This window comes from Pan troglodytes, chromosome 15 (genome assembly GCF_028858775.2).
Source record: "Pan troglodytes isolate AG18354 chromosome 15, NHGRI_mPanTro3-v2.0_pri, whole genome shotgun sequence".
Taxonomy (NCBI): Eukaryota; Metazoa; Chordata; class Mammalia; order Primates; family Hominidae; genus Pan; species Pan troglodytes.
The window spans coordinates 65886289-65906987 of NC_072413.2; the positions used below are offsets into that span (position 1 = coordinate 65886289).

The window sequence follows — 20699 nt, forward strand, 5'->3', positions numbered from 1 at the left end:
CCAAGTATTGGTATCAGCATGATGCTGGCCTCATACAGTGAGTTAGGAGGGAGTCCTTCCTTCTGGATTTTTGGGAATAGTTTCAGTAGGATTGGTATCAGCTTATTTTTTTACATCAGGTGGGTTTGGATTTGAATCAATCTGGTCCAGGGTTTTTTCTGGCTGGTAGGCTTTTTATTACTGATTCAATTTCACAATTTGTTAGTTGTCTGTTTAGGGTTTCAATTTCTTCCTGGTTCAATCTTGGGTTGTTTTATATTTTCAGGAAATTATCCATTTCTTCTAGGTTTTTTAGTTTGTGCACATAGTGATATTTGTAATAATCTCTGAGGGTTTTGTGTATTTCTGTGGGGTTGCTGGTAATGTCCCCTTTGTCTGTTGTGATTGTGTTTATTTGAATATTCTCTCTTCTTTCCCTTCCTTCCTTCCTCCCTTCTTTCTTTTTTTTTTCTTTTTTGATGAAGTTTCACTCTTGTTGCCCAGGCTGGAGTGCAATGGCACCATCTCAGCTCACCACAACCTCTGCCTCCTGGGTTCAAGCGATTCTCCTGCCTCAGCCTCCTGAGTAGCTGGGATTACAGGCATGTGCTACCATACCCGGCTAATTTTGTATTTTTAGTAAAGACAGGGTTTCTCCATGTTGGTCAGGCTGGTCTTGAAGTCCCGACCTGAGGTGATCTGCCCATCTTGGCCTCCCAAAGTTCTGGGATTACAGGTGTGAGCCACTGTGCCTGGCCCTGGATCTTCTCTCTTTCACTTATTAGTCTACCTGGTGGTCTATCAATCTTACTCATTTTTTTCAAAGGGCCAGCTTTTGGTTTTGTTGATCTTTTGTATGGTTTTTCGTGACTCAATTTCATTCAATTCAGCTCTGATTTCAGTTATTTCTTGTCTTCTGCTAGCTTCGGAGTTGGTATGCTCTTGTTTTTTTGGTTTCTCTAGGTGTGATGTTAGGTTGTTAATTTGAGATTTTTCTATGCTTTAGTTCTCTACTGCTGCTTAATATTTTGTTATAAAATATAGTACCTTAAAACAACAATTATAATTTATTATCTCTCATGGTTTGTGTGGGTGAGTAATTCAGATAAGGACTTGTTTCTGCTCCATGATGTCTGAGGCCTCAGCTAGAAGACTCAAAGACTGAGGCTGGAGTCATATGAAAGCTTGTTCATGCCATTTTTTAGTTAATGCTTGTGCCTGCTGGGGGTCCAGCTGGAACATTCACATGTGGTTTTAATATTATCACTGGGTTTTTTTATGACCCTGCCTCCGGAGTTATTTAGCATCACTTCTGCTGTACTCTATTAGACAAGACTGTTAAAAATCTCCTCCTAGACTTACAGGGAGAGAATATGTCCCCTTCTGTCAGTTGGAGGAGCATGTATCACGTTGTAGAAAGAAAGTATTAAACAGAATAAATATATTGAGGTGGTCATCTTTAGAAAATACAGCTTACTACAGCATGTAAGGGAAGGTTTATTGTTGGGGGGCTGTGGCGCTGTTGGGCAGTGATGTTTTAGGCATGATCCTTTGTTGCTTATTCCTTCTTCATGCCTCAAAGGAGCAGCAACCATCTTGTGCCCATAAGGTGATAAATCAATCGCTAAGGATTTTGACATCATTGGAAGTCAGTCCTGGATGATCCATTTCCAGGCTTCTTTTTTTCCTGTGTGGAAAAAAATACCTATTTGTTTAAATTATTATATTAAGGATTTTGTTTTTTAAAACCAATCATAATCCCCAAATGTCATGGTTGTCAACTTTGAGGATACATAGGAATCATCTGTGGGGCTTGTTAAGATACAGATTGCTTGGCCCCATGTTAGAGTTTCTGATTCACTAGGTCTGGCATAGGCTCAAGAAGCTGGATTTGTAACAGGCTCTCTGGTGTTGTCAGTGCTATGGTCTTGGGACTGAGGTATGGGCTTTGAGACTTCAGAGAAGAGTGGGTGGCTAGGGCTGACCTTAAGGGAAAGGTGGAACTTGGGAAAAATAGATGAGATTTAGACAGGATTAGGGAAGCAATTCCAAGTATTACAAATGGTATCAACAAAAAACATGATAGCAGAAAAAGCGTACTTTTTTGTTTTTTAGGATTTCTGTGAGTAAATTAGCTTACTTGGAGCAGGAGTTTTGTTTTTTTTTTTTTAACTGAGGATGGGAGATTAGGTTAAAGGGAAAATAAGGACTGGATTAAGGTCCTTGGAAGCCAGAGAGACATTTGTTTTTTTATTTTGTAGCTAGTTAGGAACTGCTAGAAGTTTTCATAGAGAGTAATGTGGCCACAGCAGTATGCTAGCAGACACCTATGTTTGGTGGTGGTATGTTTGGTGGTGGTAGTGGAGTGCATTTAGTTATTAAACAAATTTAAACATATGGTTCTTGAGCATTTGTGTTGTCTTGGACTCAGTTCTATGAACTGGGAATACAAAGGTAAATAAGACGTGGATCCTGCCATCAAAGAGCACGGTCTAGTGCAGGAATTCTCAGAGTGTGGGTGAGTACCCCTGGGGGTCCCTGAGACCTTTTCAAGGAGAAAAGGTTAAAAGTATTTTCATAATAATATTAATAATTCTAAGAATTCTGAGACACTGTTTACTTTTTTGTCATTCTCTTTCATTAGTGTACAAGTTTTTCAGAGGCTTTGTAACATAGGATGTCATCATTGCTCATATAGCTAATGGAATACACGCTTGTGTATTAAAACTTTTGTTTTAATTTCTTAATTATAACTTGGTAAATACTGATAGACATAACCCCCTAAACAAAAGCTCTTTGGAATCTTCAGTAATTTTTTTAAGAGGTAGAGTCGTGAAGCCATAAAGTTTGAAAACTGCTGTTCCAGAGAATAGATTGGAGGAGAAAACACATGAAAAACAAAAGACTAACACTCTAGATGTGAGGTAATAAGAGCTTAAACTAGAGTTATAACAAATGAAAAGTGGAGGAAGAGATATTTGGTAGACACTGAAGAGTGGAAAAATTGATAATACCTAGTGTAAATTATGGTGTGGGAAAATGGATACTGCTAGTGAACATGTAAATTAGTACCAGCCTTTTGGAGGAACAATTTGACAGAACTTATTACAGACTTTAAAAATGAATCTTTCCTGTGACTTATTCTGTACTTATCATAAGGAAACAAATAAGAATATATCTTTGTGGTTTTGTTTGTAGTATCAGTAAAAATTTATAAGAAGCCTAAGTATTTATCAGAGGAGTTTGATTAAATAAATTATTACATCAATTCAATAAAATGCTGTGTAGTCACTAAAAATAATGATGTGGGTGAATATTTAATGTAAAAAATTATATACTTTTTTGTTGTTGTTTTGTTTTGGATTTTTTGAGAGAGGGTCTCTGTTGCACAGGCTGGAGTAGCGTAGCATGAACATGGCTCACTGCAGCCTTGACCTCCTGGGCTTAAGCCAGGGACTACGGGCACACGCCACACACCTGGCTAACTTTTTTAAAAAAGTTTTTTTTAAAGATGCGGTCTCACCATATTGTCCAGACTGGTCTTGAACTCCTGGAATCAAGCCATCCTCCCATCTTGGCCTTCCAAAGTGTTGGGATTACAGGCATGAGCCACCACACGTGGCCAAAAAATACTTTTTATAAATACCTCAGTTGCATAATGTTTTCTCCATTATCAACTTGACAGGCCTTTGTTTAAGGTTTACGGTTATAAGTACTTATTTGTGTAAAATTTAAGATCTATCAATATGTATAATTTTTCAGAAATTTTTTTCTTCAACATTTTAGCCTTTGGCCCATTTTCAAATTGTATGTAGGCCAAGGCATAACACAGTGGACATTGTGCAGCTGCGTATACGAATATAGCCAACATTAAGAGGTCCCTTGCAATAATGCTGTTTCAGAAAGGATGTTTACTGTTCTTTTGAACATAGTTTTCTTGTTTCTGCTTTAACTTATAAATATTTAAATAAAAATAATGTTTCACTGAAGAAATTGTAAAAGTGAACTATATGTTAAAAATAATCTAGGAAACTAAATTACTGCTATTCCACTTTGCAGTTTGATATTGCTCATTTTTCGACTCGTAAAGTCAGTGTCGATGCCTTTTAACTTTTTTTTTTAAATTTTACTGGATTTGTATTTTACCATATTTGTGCAGTGACTTTGATTAGGTACCAATTGAATTCAGATTAAAAAGCATAAACCTACATCTGAAGATAGCCTAGTATAATTTATATTGTGCATCGTTCTGATTTTGAAATAATAATTCTCCTTTACAACGTTAGGGCTGAATAAAAGATAGAATCCTTATGAAATAGTGAGCCCAATGTCATTTTTTTTTTTTTTTTTGAGTCAGAGTCTTGCTCTGTTGCCCAGACTGTAGTGCAGTGGCACAATCTTGGCTCACTGCAACCTCCGCCTCCCAGGTTCAAGCATTTCTCTTGCCTCAGCCTCCTGAGTAGCTGGGGCCACAGGCATGCTCCACCACACCCGGCTAATTTTTGTATATATATTTTTAGTAAAGACGAGGTGTCACTGTGTTGGCCAGGCTGGTCTCAAACTCCTGGCCTCAAGTGATCCACCCATCTGTGCCTCCCAAAGTTCTAGGATTACAGATGTGAGCCACCATGCCCAGCCCCAGTCTCATTTTGGAAATAGAGCAGAGACAGATGGAAAACTGTTAGCCCTTGGTGATGTTATTGAGCAGTGTTATCTGTGGGTTTCCAGATGTGTTAATATATGTATTTTCTTATTAAGTCCTTTGCATTGAAATGGTGGTGCATGGACTGGCAGCATTAGCATTACCTATGAGTTTGTTGGAAATGAGGAATTTTAGACTGTACCCTAGTTCAATTGAATCAAAATCCATTTTAATAGGATCCCCAGATAAGTCATATGCACACAAAAGCTGGAGAAGTATTATTTTACACCACTTTGAGTTGGATTTTTATTTACTCGCAACTGGATGCATCCTGATATGACATTCTAGAGTTGCTGTTTGTTTTCTTGTTTGTTTTTCCTGAAGAGGTACAACCTTCTCCAGGCATGCTATTGTGAATATTGGAGGGGTGCCATTTCTGATTATAATAGAAACAGCATTTGTTGAGTCATGATACAGTTTAAATAGTTCTCATTATACTTTGATATGATTTTTTTCATTTTTTTAAATGGTTATTTTTAGATGAAACCTAAAACTGTACTCTTTACTACTTGTGGTAAAAAAGACCCTACTGTTATTTTTGGCAAGTCAGGAGATGTAACCTTAGCTGTGCTGGTTAAAAGCCAGCTTTGAGAGTTGCATTTTACCTCCCTTAGAATTACTCCTTCCCATTCTTTCCTCAGCTCCATTCCTATTTCAACTAGATAGTTTTGTACTGGACCTGTGTTCCAGAACCATTACTGTCTGGGGAGCGACTCTTATAAACTACTGCCTTTTAGACCAGATGTGTGTTTCAGTTACATGAATAGAGAAAAGAATGTCATCCCCCTGCTATAGCTGTGTATATGATAGCATGAAGAAATTAAATCCACCAGCAATCTAGGAATTTTCAGAAAATTTATTTTCTTCTACTCTTTATACAAAGCCAGGTGCCACATTCCATAAAAAGCAAAGCATATTTTAAAATTGTACTTCTTGTTTGTCCATTTATTTAGAGGGCTTAATTAGTCTGCAGCCAGATATTTTGGATGATTCAATTCACAAATTAGATTATCGTTCTGTAATTAACTGAGAATGATCTCTCTGTGGTGTGCTTTATAGTGAGAATTAGCAAAGGTCTGTATTCACTCGGAAAGGTCTTAGTTTTAAAAGCAGTCCTTTTAAAGGAAATATAACTATGCTCATTGATTTTGTTATTGTTGTCCTTTGAGTTTTTATGGTACACTAGGCATTATGCTAGGTATATGAAAATATGTCTCTAATCCCTGTTTTAGACATGATAACATTGAGGCTAGAGAGATTATGTAACATGCAGAAAATTGTATAGTTATATGAACCCATGGCGGGTGCTCCCAAAACTCATTCATCCCCTTGAGGAGTTCAGATTCTACTGATTGGGAGAGAAAGAGCTCACTGTAATAGAATGCAAAATGTAGTAAAAATTTTAAATGAAATAAATTGTAAAAGTAGAGATACAAACAATTTAGTGAGAACACAGAGGAAGAAGGGATTAATTGTGATTAGGAGGATCAGGAAAACATAATTTATCTTCTCTCCTACTTCTCTAAGTTTTTTTTTTTTTTGAGATGGAGTCTCACTCTGTTGCCCAGGCTAGAGTGCAGTGGCGCGATCTCGGCTCACTGCAACCTCTGTCTCCCAGGTTCAAGTGATTCTCCTGCCTCAGCCTCCCAAGTAGCTGGGACTACAGGTGCCTGCCACCATGCCCGGCTAATTTTTGTATTTTTAGTGGAGACTGGGTTTCACCATATTGGCCAGGCTGGTCTCGAACTCCTGACCTTGTAATCTGCCCGACTTGGCCTCCCAAAGTGCTGGGATTACAGGCGTGAGCCACTGCACCCGGCCTTACTTCTCTAGGTTTTTAAGCTCCTCCTGACTTCTTAATCTTTTAATAGTATCATAAGTTTTTCAGTAATCGAGATTTAAATCTTTGACTGTTTGTCTTCATATTCTTACATTTCATCAATCTGTAATGCCTTTTAGTTCTTACTGAATACAGTTTCTTGGTAGTTATCCCCTACTATTTCCACTGCTGTCACCCTAGTTTTACCTATTGCTGTATTATCTAGGCCAGTGATTATCAACCTTTGGTGGACCTAAGAATCATCTAATGGTGCTTTGTCAAGGTATAAAGAGATTTTGACTTATTAGTTTAAGGTTATGGGTGATTCATCAAAGTTGAGAAATACTTATCTAGGGCAGTGGTCTTCAAAATGTGATCTTGGGACTGCTGGGTGTCTCTGGGACTTTATCAGGTATCTGCAAAGTTAAAACTATTTTCGTAGTTAGACTAAGATGTCATTTACTTTTTTCATTGTGTTGACATTTGCACTGATGGTGAAGAAAATAGTGATGGATAAAACTTGTAGTGCCTTAGCTCAAATTAAGACAGTGGTACCAAACCAAATTAGTAATCAATGCATTCTTCACTGCCACATACCAGTTTTGCTTAATAATGTCTTTAATGAATCAGTTAAAATATTATTATTAATTTTTTTATTTTTAATTTTTGTGGGTACATAGTAGGTATGTATATTTATGGGGTATATGGGATATTTTGATACAGGCATACAGTGTGTAATAATCACATCAAGGTAAGTAGGGTATCTGTCACCTCAAGCATTTATCCTTTGTGTTACAATCTAGTTATACTGTTTTAGTTATTTTTAAAGTACTATTAAATTATTATTGACTATAGTCACCTGTTGTGCTGTAAAATTCACTCTTTCTATTTTTTTGCACCCATAAACCATCCCCACTTCTCTGCCCCACTCTCCACTACTCTTCCCAACCTCTGGTAACCATCATTTTACTCTTTATCTCCATGAGTTCAATTTTTTTTTTTTTTTTTTTTTTTTTTTTTGAGATGGGGCCTCGCTCTTTCACCCAGGCTGAAGTGCAGTGGCATGATCTCGGCTCACTGCAACCTCCGCCTCCCATTTTCAAGCGATTCTCTTGCCTCAGCCTCCAGAGTAGCTGGGATATTAGGTGCATACCACCACGCTTGGCTAATTTTTGTATTTTTAGTAAAGACGAGGTTTCACCATATTAGCCAGGCTGGTCTTGAACTCCTGACCTCAAGTGATCCACCCACCTTGCCCTCCCAAAGTGTTAGGATTATAGGTCTGAGCCCCTGTGCCCGGCCAAGTGTTTTAATTTTTAGCTCCCATAAATAAGTGAGAACATGTGAAGTTTGTCTTTCTGTGTCCGACTTATTTTACACAACACAGTGACCTTCAGTTCCATCCATGTTGTTGAAAATGACAAGTTCTCATTGTTTCCTTATGGATGAATAGTATTCCATTGAGTATATGACCACATTTCTTTATCCATTCATCTGCTAATGGATACTTAGGTTGTTTCTTTTCTCTTGTTGCTTTTAAGATCTTTTTGTACTTTTTTGCCATGCATAAATTTTTATGTAGTAAAATATATTTATATTTTATTTTATTATGTCTAAATTTTAGTCATAGTTGGAGAGACTTTCATTGCACTGAGGTTAGAGAGGAAGACACTCATGTTTTCTGCAATTATGCATATACAGTTGATCCTCATTTTTTGTAGACTTGGTGTTTGTATGTTTACCTCCTTGTCAGAGTTTATTTGTAACACCCAAATTAATGATCTTGTTGCTTTCATGGTCATTTGCAGACATGTGCAGAGCAGTAAAATATGGAGTCACCAATGTGCATGTTCCCATCTGAAGCTGAATAAGGTGATATCTACCTTCTTGTTTCAGCTGTCATATTGTAAACAAGTGTTCTTTTTGTCGGGGATGCCACCTCTTCCAAAACACATGGTCTGAGAGTGTGGAGGAATAGTTTTCCAAAAGAAATAGGGTATATCAAATACTACATGTTCTCACTTCTAAGTGAGAGCTAAACATCGGGTATTCATGGACATAAAGATGGGAACAGTAGACACTGGGGACCATTACAGGGGGAAGTTAGAGGGTGGGCAAGGGTTGAAAAACTAACTACTGGGTACCATGCTCACTATCTGCATGATGGGATTATTTGTATTCTAAACCTCAGCATCACGCAATATACCCTTGTAAAAAACCTGTGCATTTATACCCCCAAATCTAAAACAAAAGTTGAAATTATGTTTTATAAAAGAAATGGGGTATGTTTATCAGAAGAAGGGGGGATTAGGTGTCAGTCAGAAACAACTGTTTACTGTAATACCTGAGTAAGCTTTTATTGGATAGATTTGAATTGGTGAATGAATAAATTGGGTCTTGGAGAAAGGAAAGGGCTTGAATGAGTTCTTTCAGAATAGGCCTTTTCTTTTCTCAAAAGTACCAGCAATAGCTTCCCATTTTTTCAGAACTGATACCTCTAGCTTTATTGGCTTTTATCATCTTTGCTGGAGGGAAATGACGTTGGGTTAAGTATTGAGTGTGAAGGAAGATAGCATGAGGATCTTGTTTGCCTGCAGCTTTATTCCTGCCTGCTAGACCTACTGCCCTTTAAAGACACTTGAAAGGGCTTGCCCCAGCTTTTCTCTTGACTTTAGGGGGCAAAAGTATGTCATTCTTATATAAGAGTTGGATTTATAAGATTGTATATCAAATTACATACTCAAGAGTTGGATTTTGTTTGTTAGTATTGTCTAAAGTTACAACATGTAAATAGTCTGTGTCCTTACTTTCTAAGCCTGCCATTACAAAAAGAAAATAATATTTCCTATTAGAGCCTGAAGCTTTTTTCCTCCCTAGCTCTTATTTAGGGAGAATATATAATTTAAGTGTTTGAATAGGAATAGAGGAAGTAGCCAAACACTTTTCAATAGTCCAGCTAAAATACACAATAGCACATGTTTAAAGTACATCTTTGGAAGAAAGATTTGAAGATCCTTGATAAGATAATATATCATGTACCACAAAGGCATGCCCTGCTAAGTAAAAGTGGGAAGAAGCAGTACATATTCTATTAGGGGGTCAGAAATCTTTAAATAGAAGTTTCTCTGGCAATCTGGTTCCCAGATAGATAGTTGAAGGCTCAAAGAAATTTCCAAGCTTGCTAGAAATTTCCATCTGCTGGCTTTTGTGTTGAGTTAAATGCCATCATATTTTATTGCCTCATACATTTGCATTAACACTTTCCCTTTAAATTTACTTAAAGTATTTTTTGTTTTGTTTTGTTTTTGTTTTTGTTTTGAGACTGGTCTCACTTTGTCGCTCAGGTTGGAGTGTAGTGGAGCTCACAGTTTACTTCAGCCTTCTGAGTACCTGGGACTACAGGTGCATGCCACCACACCTGGCTAATTTTTGTATTTTTTGTAGAGACGGGGTTTCGCCATGTTGCCCAGGCTGGTCTCGAACTCCTGGCCTCAAGTGATCCTCCTTGCCTTGGCCTTCCAAAGTGCTGGGATTGCAGACGTGAGCCACAGTGCCTGACAGTAATATTTTTTTTTTATTAGAAACATAAGAACCCACCTCAAAGCTTGGGCTTGGAAGTCTATGGAGGCTTTATTTATTTTAGCCACAGACATGGATAAGAGGCAATCTAAGTTAAATGTGTGCACTTTGGTACCAGGCCAACCTGAGTTCTAACCAAATTTTTCATGTTTTAGATGTGAGACAAGTTAATCTTCTAGGCCTTACTTCCTTCATGTATAAAGTAGTTATTATTACTTAATTCAACAAATATTATTAGTCACTCTTCTATGTGTTGGGGTATTCCAGTGAATAAAATAATGACAGTCTTTCCCTTAGTGCAGTTTCCATTCTAATGGTAGAGGACGGAGGATGGGGGAGGCAATAAAAAGGAATTGTATGTTAAAAATAATAATTGCTGTAAGCAGAGAGGAAGTAGAGCAGGGTAAGGGAGATACTGAATACGGAAGAAAGGAAGTGCAGAATTAGGGTAGTAAGGGTTGGCATCATTGAGCCAGTGACATTTGAGCAAAGACTTGAATGCAGTTTTAAAAGGCTTGCTCTGGTATTGCTGAGTTGAGAATAGACTGCAGGGCATTAAGAATAAAATAAAGGAGAATCATTAGGAGCTTTTCCTAGTAACCTAGGCAACAGATTTTCTTAGGCTGTTCTTGTGTTGCTATAAAGGAATACGTGAGACTGGGTAATTTATAAAGAAAAGAGGTTTCATTGGCTCATGATTCTGTAGGCTGTACAGGAAGCATGGCACCAGCATCTGCTCAACTTCCGCGGAGGCCTCAGGGGAGCTTTTACTTACGGTGGATGGCGAAGTGGGAGCAGGCCCATCACATGACAAAAGCAAGAGCAAGAGAGAGAGTAGAGGGTGAGGTGCCCAACACTTTTAAACCACCAGATCTCTTGAGAACTCACTAGCGTGAAGACAGCAGCGAGCCATGAGGGATCTGCCCCTGTGACCCAAGCACCTTCCATTAGGCCCCATTTCCCATGTTGGGGATTAACATTCAACATGAGATTTGGGTGGGAGAATATTCAAACCATATCACAGATGATGATAACTTAACGAGTATTATCAGTGAAGATGCTGAGGAATCATTGAATTTTGTATATATTTTTGAGATTGAGACAACAGGATTTCCTGACGATTTGAGTATGTTATATGAAACAAAAAAGAGTCTATGTTTTTGGCTCAGGAACTGAATGGATGGAGCTGTTATCAACTGATAAGAGGAACACTGTGGACAGAGCAGATTTGAGGGGGAAGATCAGGAGTTCAGTACTATATATATATATATATATATATTGAGTTTGAGATGTCTGTTTGGCATTCTTGCAGAGATAATGACATCTACCAATGGGTTGGTTGTGATGATTAAATATGGTGAATGTAAATTACTGAGCACAGAATCTGACAATTATCTCTGTGAGATCAGAGAATAAATTGCTACATGAAACAAGAATAAGAGATTGCAAAAGGGAGATACTTAGGGAAAAAGAGCTCACAGAATGTGATAGAAGAAAATTTTAAAATGATGGATGGGAAGATAAGATTGAAGAAATCTCCCAGAATATAAAAGCCAAAGAGATGTAAGAATATTACAGAAATATTAAAAATAATGGAGAATCTACTCAGGGGGCCCATCTCCTTTCTAAAAAGATTTTCAGAGAGAGAGAGAGAGATCAAAGAAAAGGGAAGGGAAATAATTTTATTTATTTATTTTTTTTGAGATGGAGTCTCACTCTGTTGCCCAGGCCAGAGTGCAGTGGCATGATCCTGGCTCACTGCAACCTCCACCTCCAGGGTTCAAGCAATTCTTCTGCCTCAGCCTCCTGAGTAGCTGGGATTGTGGGCATGCACCACCACACGCGGCTAATTTTTGTATTTTTAGTAGAGACAGGGTTTCACCATGTTGGCCAGGCTAGTCTCAAACTCCTGACCTCAGTTGATTCATCTGCCTCGGCCTCCCAAAATGCTGGGATTACAGGCATGAGCCACTGTGCTCAGCTAAGGGAAATAATTATCAGTGAAACAATGCAAGAAAAATTTCCAGAACTGAAGGACATCTGTTTCTAAATTGAAAGTGCTCAGCACCATTAATGAGGGGGAAAAAGACATATTACCAGGACATTTCAGAGCGCCAGAGAGTAAAAACAAGTCACAAGGAAAGGAATAGGGATTAGTGGAGTGTCAGACTTAACTCAAAAGTAACACTGGAAGCTAGTAGACAAGGAAGCAATACTTTCAAAGTGCTGAGGGAAAATTATGACAAACATAGATTTCTAATTTCAACCAAATAGTCAATCAATTATGAGGATAGCCTAAAGATTTTTTTTAGCATGCAAGGTGCCAAAAAATTTATCTCCTACACATCTCCCCACAGGAAGCTATTGAAGTATATGAAAGAAGGCATGAAATCTAGGAAAATGGGGAATGTAACACTGGAGAGAGAGAGGAAGTTTGCAAGATGATGGTGAACAAAAGTCCAGGGTGACAGCTGAGTAGCAAGCCTAGAGATGACTAGTACAGATTGGAGCAGGAAGGTGGAAACTCCAGGGAAGATGTCTGTACAAACCAAATTAAACTGATGCATGTGATTATGCTGAAAGAGTTTCATAGTTTGTTCAGACAGTTAGGGAATAAACTGTCCCTAACTTAAGGGAGCTTACACTGTAATAAGGGGTACATGCAAGTAGGCAGGCAATTATAGTATTCTGTGAAGGTTTGTAAAGTTTAGTACTGTAGGAAACCAGAATATGCCTCCCCAAAATGTGAAGGATTCTCGAGCTGAAGACAGTTAAGATGCAGTAGAGCTCTCTGCCTAAAAGCAGGACACAGATTTATAGAGAAAAAAGTCTTGCTGTCCTCCCTCCTCCTTTTCTCCCCTAAAGACAGGATGTAAATTCTTTACTGGAAAAAAACCCTTTATCATCTCAGAGACGGCGCCAGAGGAATCTGCAAGCTGACTTTACTCCATTAGTGCCTTCCATATATTTACCTTTCCATGGTTTCCTACCTCTGGAAGTCTGGGACTGCTTTCCTTTGCCTTGTCACTTCTCTAAAATTTATTGTTCTTTGTTGGATATACTATATAAACCAGACTCATGAACCACTGCCTTGAGTTACTTTTCACTGAGGGCTTTTCCTGTGTGATATGCACCGTACACGTTAATAAACCTATCTGTTTTTCTCTTGTTAATCTGCCTTCTGTTATAGAAGTCTGTGCTAACTACATACTTAAGAAGGTTGAGGAAAAAATACTTTTTCTCCCCTTCAGTTCTCTGCTGCTAGATCACCCATAGTTGGAATGGAGGCTCAGAAACCTAGTATTTAGCTCCTTTGAGCATCTGTAATTGAACTGGCAAACCAAGAGCTTGGGGCTGACTGTTGGGTTAGCTGAAGAATAGTTTCCGTCATATTCTAGAAAAGAAAGCTTTTTTTTTCTTTTTCTTTTTCTCCAGGGAATGAGTGGGGTTATCCATTTATTTTAGTTTAAAGGATTTAAAATCCATCTATATATTGATAAGCATTCATCAGTTTTTATTTTAGTATGTATGGTGCTATCATGTTTATAAGAATATTTTGTTTTTAAAATGACTAGAGCGGTACAAAGGAAAAAACTTTAGTTGTTAATTTTAGATGAAAAGCAACTGAATTTCTTAGGTAATAATTATTTTACCCTCCCAAGATACGTTTTCTGTACTCCATTGACTTATGCCAATAAAGTAATGTTCTTCCAATTTAATAATGGATTTTTTTCTTGTTGAATTTTTTTCAACTCTAACGTTATTTTGTTGTTGGAGATTGATTAAAAAATACAAATTTTACTGTTTAAAGAATGTTGCCTAATTAGTTATAAATCTATTTCATCTTTGCATTTTTTTCTTTTATATACTCATATAAAATGTAGCAGTTTGTATCACATCAGTATTTCTCTTATATAAATATGGTTTATGGTTATGTCTAATCTCATTTCTCATTTGGCCAGTTAATATATGCACAGATAAATGGCCCATAAAGAAAAACTTCAAGAGGAGAAAAAGGTAATCTAAATGCATATTATTATTTTAAAGTTCTAATACTGTGTACAATTTTATGAAGTTAAGTTTCTGTAATATGTGGTCACCCAGGGGTCTGAGAACATTAGTTAATCCAGTCAACAAACATTGATGGCATATGTGCTGTATGACAGGCTCTGTGCTTGGTCTTAGGAATATAGGACAAGTTAGGGCATCATTCCCACCCTCCAATAATGCTTAGTCCCCAGGAAAAAAAATTGACATATAAACAAGTAGAGGTGGTAAAACAGAAGATTAAAGGTCCTATAGATGATATTTACCAATGAATAAAGAGAGAAGGCTATCTTAAGAAAAATATGTAGTAAGAAGAAAGAAATGGAGATAGAGAACATTTGAGGAAATGGCAGACATTTATTTGTATTTGGTTGTAGCATAGAGTAATGGGGAAGACCGGGGAAACATTGAGAACCATCTCATAGAGCAGGCATGCTACATGCTGGAGTTTAGTCAGTTTCTCCTGGAACAGTATTTCTCAAATATGTGTGATCATATGAATCACTGAGAAAGTTTGTAAACAAACAAAAACAACCCCAACAGATTCCTGAATTTCACTCCAGACCTGGAAAATCAGAGTCCTTAGAGGAGGGCTAGGAATCCATATTTTGTTATGTCATGTCATGTCAGACAGGGTCTCTCTGTTGTCCAGGCTGGAGTTCAGTGGTACAGTCATAGCTTACTGCAGCCCTGAACTCCTGGGCTCAAGTGATCCTCCTGCCTCAGCCTCCAGAGTAGCTGAGATTACAGGCATGAGCCACTGTGCCTGGTGGAATCTATGTTTTTAACAAGAGCTCTGGTAATTATTATTGTAACCAATTTATTGAACAAGTACAAGCTATTAGGGTATAAGCAAATATTTTTCCCTCAAATGTTCTAGTTGATGTGAGACTTTCCTTTGGCATGTATTAATGAAAGCAAGGACATAACCCACAAGTTTCCTATGTGCATGTGCATATGTGCACATCATACACACACACACACAAACACACACACACATATATTTTGTGGTTACTAAACAGTCTAGGCCAGGATAAAATTTAGGGAATTACAGCAGGTCCTCAAATAATGTTGTTTTGGTATAACATTGATGACCGAAAAAACAAAAAACAAAAATCCCAGTTCCCAACTGGTGCCACTCTCTCTGTGGAATTTGCACATTCTCCCCATGTTTGCATGGGTTTTCTCCTGGTACTTCAGTTTCCTCCCCTGTCCCAAAGATGTGTGCATTGGGTGAATTAGCGTGGCCCCTGTTTGAGTGTTTATGGGTGTGTGTGTGTTAGTGTGCTCTGTGATGGGATGGCATCCCCTCCGTGGTCAGTTCCTGCCGTGTGCTCTGACTACCAGGATAGGCTTTGCTTTCAGAAATCTCCAGATAATTAGCTTCATATATTTCTGTGTTCAGGTGTTTTCAGTTTCTGCAGCTCAGCAAGCATCCAGCTTTGGATCAAGTTGCCAGTGTGTCCTTCTTGCAGATATCTTCACCTTGCAATCTGTATGACCAATTATTTTGAAGTGCCAACTTAATGAATGACCCTTCATGGTGCCAGACTCCTAAGCTCTCCCTTGCCTTCTCTTAGTTCTCTCTTTGGTAGAGTTGGTTGAATGCACCAGTGAGTTTGTTACTTCTCAGCAAACCTTGGGGGAGATATCTGAACCTAATTGTTGGTGTTCTCCCTTAGATTTGGGCTTTATTGCCTCTTGCTGTCAGCTTTGGGCCCTAGTTACTGATTCTGGAAAAAGTGGAAAAATACCCCTTAACATCTTGTTAGATTATGAATAGGTAAGTTTAGGAAATATTATTGCAGGTAGAAGAAAACCTAACAGGTTTTTATTTTCTAATGTTTAAAGAGACATTTAAGTAAAAGATCTCAATGGAATTATACCTTTCTTTTTGTTGTTGTTGTTGTTGTTGCAGATAGTATGTACTTAATTTTTTTTTTTTAATTTCAATAGGTTTTTCAGGAAGAGGTGGTGTTTGGTTACATGGATAAGTTCCTTAGTGGTTATTTCTGAGATTTTGGTGCACCCATCACCCAAGCAGTGTACACTGTACCCAATATGTAGTCTTTTTTTTTTTTTTTGTCTTTTTGAGATGGAGTCTTGCTCTGTCGCGTGGCCTGGAGTGCAGTGGCATGATCTGGGCTCACTACAACCTCCACCTCCCGGGTTCAAGCGATTCTCCTGCCTCAGCCTCCCAAGTAGCTGGGATTATAGGCGCCTGCCACCACGCCTGGCTAATTTTTGTATTTTTAGTAGAGACGAGGTTTCGCCATGTTGGCAGGCTGGTCTCAAGCTCCTGACCTCAGGTGATCCACCTACCTCAGCCTCTCAAAGTGCTGGGATTACAGGCATGGGCCACTGCGCCCAGCCGTAATATGTAGTCTTTTTTCCCTCACCTGCCTCCTGCCCTTCCCCTTAAGTCCCCACGGTTCATTTTATCATTCTTATGCCTCTGAGTCCTCATAGCTTAGCTCCCACCTGTAAGTAAGAACATACAACGTTTGGTTTTCCATTCCTGAGTTACTTTGCTTAGAGTAACGGTCTCCAGTTCCATCTAGGTTGCTGTGAATGCCATTGTTTCATTTGTTTTTACAGCTGAGTAGTATTCCACAGTGTGTATGGGGTGTGTGTGTGTGTATATATATATATCACAATTTCTTTCTTTCTTTTTCTTTTTTTTTTTTTTTTTGAGATGGAGTTTCACTCTTGTTGCACAGGCTGGAATGCAATGGTGCGATCTCGGCTTACCACAATCTCTGCCTCCCGGGTTCAAGGAATTCTCCTGTCTCAGCCTCCCAAGTAGCTGGGATTACAGTCATGTGCCACCACGCCTGGCTAATTTTGTATTTTTAGTAGAGACGGGGTTTCTCCATGTTGTTCAGGCTGGTCTTGAACTCCCGACCTCAGGTGATCTGCCCACCTCAGCCTCCCAAATTGCTGGGATTACAGGCATGAGCCACTGCGACCAGCAGTATATCACGTTTTCTTTATCCACTCGTTATTGATGGGCATTTGGGCTGGTTTCATATTTTTGCAATTGCAAATTGTGCTGCTGTAAACGTGTGTGTAAGTGTCTTTTTCATGTAATGACTTCTTTTCCTCTGGTTAGATACCCAGTAGTGGGATTGCTGGATCAAATGGTAGATCTACTTTTAGTTCTTTAAGGAATCTCCACATTGTTTTCCATAGAGGTTGTACTAGTTTACATTTGCACCAGCGTGTAAAAGTGTTCCCTTTTCACCATATTCATGCCAATATCTATTATACTTTGATTTTTAAATTATGGCCATTCTTGCAGGAGTAAGGTGGTATCACATTGTGGTTTGGATTTGCATTTCCCTGATTATTAGTGATGTTGAGCATTTTTTCATATGCTTGTTGGCCATTTGTATATCTTCTTTTGAGAATTGCTTATTCATGTCTTTAGCCCACTTTTTTGATGGGATTATTTGTTTTTTTCTTGCTGATTTGTTTGATTTCCTTGTAGATTCTGGATATTAGTCCTTTGTCGGATGCATAGTTTGCTAATATTTTCTCCCATTTTATGGGTTGTCTGTTCACTCTGCTGATTATTTCTTTTGCTGTGCAGAGGCTTTTTAGTTTAATTACGTCCCATCTATTTATCCTTGTTTTAGTTGCGTTTATTTTTGGGTTCTTGGTCATGAAAACTTTGCTTAAGCCAATGTCTAGAAGGGGTTTTCCAATGTTATCTTCTAGAATTTTTATGTTCAGGTCTTAGATTTAAGTCTTTGATCCATTTTGACCTGATTTTTGTATAAAGTGTGTCTTAGTCCATTTTTACGCTGCTGGTAAAGAGATACCCGAGACTGGGCAATTTTCAAAATAAAGAGGTTTAATTGGACTTATAGTTCCACATGGCTGGGGAAGCCGCACAATCATGGCAGAAGGCAAGGAAGAGCAAGTCATGTCTTACATGGAATGGCAGCAGGCAAAGAGTTTGTGCAGAGAAACTCCCATTCTTAAAACCATCAGATCTCGTGAGACTCATTCACTATCATGAGAACAGCACAGGAAATATCCACCCCTATAATTCAGTCACCTCCCACTGGGTCTCTGTCACAACACGTGGGAATTCAAGATGAAATTTGGTGGGGACACAGCAAAACTGTATCATTCCACACCTGGAGCCTCCCAAATCTCATATCCTCACATTTCAAAACCAATCATGCCTTCCCAAAAGTCCCCCAAAGTCTCAACTCATTTCAGCATTAACTGAAAAGTTCACAGTGCAGCATCTCATCAGAGACAAGGCCAGTCCTTTCCGCCTGTGAGCCTGTAAAATCAAAAGCAAGTTAGTTACTTCCTACATACAGTGGGATACAGGCATTGGGTAAATACAGCCATTCCAAATGGGAGAAATTGGCCAAAACAAAGGGGCTCCAGGCCCCATGCAAGTCAAAAATCAAGCAGGGCAGTCAAATCTTAAAGCTCCAAAATGATCTCCTTTGACTCCATATCTGACATCCAGGTCACGCTGATGCAAGAAGTGGGTTCCCATGGTCTTGGGCAGCTATGCCTCTGTGGCTTTGCAGGGTACAGCCCCCCTCCTAGCTGCCTTCATGGGCTGGCATTGAGTGTCTGCAGCTTTTCTAGGTGAATGGTGCAAGCTGTTGGTGGATTTACCATTCTTTTTTTTTTTTGAGACAGAGTCTCACTCTGTCACCAGGCTGGAGTGCAGTGGCGTGTGATCTCGGCTCACTGTACCCTCTGCCTCCTGAGTTCAAGCAATTCTCCTGCCTCAGCCTCCCGAGTAGCCGGGACTACAGGTGCCTGCCACCACGTCTGGCTAATTTTTGTATTTTTAGTAGAGACGGGGTTTCACCATATTGGCCAGGTTGGTCTCGAACTCCTGACCTTGTGATCTGCCTGCCTCAGCCTCCCAAAGTGCTGGGATTACAGGCGTGAGCCACTGTGCTTGACCTGGATCTACCATTCTGGGGTCTGGAGGATGGTGGCCATCTTCTCACAGCTACACTAGGCTCTGCTCCCCAGTGGGGACTCTGTATGGGGGCTCTGACTCCACATTTCCTTTCTGCAGAGGTTCTTCTCCATAAGAGTCCCACCCCTGCATCAAACTTCTGCCTGGGCATCCAGGTGTTTCCAAACATCTTCTGAAATCTAGGCGGAGGTTCCAAAACCCCAATTCTTGACTTCTGTGCACTGGCAGGCTTAACACTGCATGGAAGCTGCCAAGGCTTGCAGCTTGCACCCTCTGAAGCCATGGCTTGATCTCTTATTGGCTCCTTTCAGCCATGGCTGGAGTGGCTGGAATGCAGGGCACCAAGACCCTGGGCTGCACACAGCACAGGGACCCTGGGCCCAGCCCATGAAACCACTTTTTCCTCCTAGGCCTCCTGGCCTGCGGTAGGAGGGGCTCCCATGAAGACCTCTGACATGCCTTAGAGACATTTTTTCCATTGTCTTGGGGATTAACATTTGGCCCCTTATTACTTATGCAACTTTCTGCAGCCAGCTTGGATTTCTCCTCAGAAAATGGATTTTCTTTTCTATCGCATTGCCAGGCTACACATTTTCTAAACTTTTATATTCTGCTTCCCTAATAAAACTGAATGCCTTTAACAGCACCCAAGTCACCTCTTGAATACTTTGCTGCTTAGAAATTTTTTACACCAGATACCCAAAATCATCTCTCTTAAGTTCAAAGTTCCACAAATCTCTAGGGCAGGGGCAAAATGCTGCCAGTCTGTTTGCTAAAACATAGCAAGAGTCACCTTTACTCCAGTTAACAAGTTCGTCATCTTTATCTGAGACCACCTCAGCCTGGACCTTATTGCTCATGTCACTGTCAACATTTTTGTCAAAGCCATTCAACAAGTCCTTTTTTCTCTTTTAAAATAGACAGATCATGCCAGTGTTGAAGGGATATGTTTCCTTTTTTTTTTTTTTTTTTTTTTTGAGACTGAGTCTCGCTCTGTCGCCACACTGGAGTGCAGTGGTGCGATCTTGGCTCACTGCAGCCTCCGCCTCCTGGGTTCAAGCGATTCTCCTGCCTCAGCCTCCCAAGTAACTGGGACAACAGGCGTGCGCCACCACACCCAGCTAATTTTTGTGTTTTTAGTAGGGGTGGGGTTTCATCATGTTGGCCAGGCTGGTCTCGAACTCCCAACTTTGTGATCTGCCTGCCTCGGCCTCCCAGAGTGCTGGAATTACAGATGTGAGCCACCACGCCTGGCTGAGATATGTTTTCTTAACACTGGGCAAAGAATCTCAGTTTATATAGCTCACTGGACAATTTACAGATCCTGAGGTCAGGGATAATAGTAAGTATGGATTGTGAAAACCTTCAGTAACTCATAGATTTTAGCCAATGACATGTTACAAAGTATTTTATACTGTGATATTATTTCCTATGAGTCATCCCATTCCTGTTATTTAAGCAGTGCTCAAGATCACTATGGTTCATATCCATGAATGTATTTCAGGGTAGAATAATTCTTGAATCTTATTTATAAGATATACTGTTGACTTTAAATGAAAGCTACTCATTTAAATAGGACACCTTATATACCTTGGATATGGATATTTGTT

At 39.3% G+C, this 20699-nt stretch overlaps 1 protein-coding gene across 14 annotated transcripts in view; it reads left to right on the forward strand.

Moving 5' to 3' along the window:
• The window catches only part of RAD51B (RAD51 paralog B), a 914255-nt gene that overhangs the window by 86608 nt on the left and 806948 nt on the right, over window positions 1-20699 (forward strand). The gene's annotated exons all lie outside the window — the stretch shown is intronic.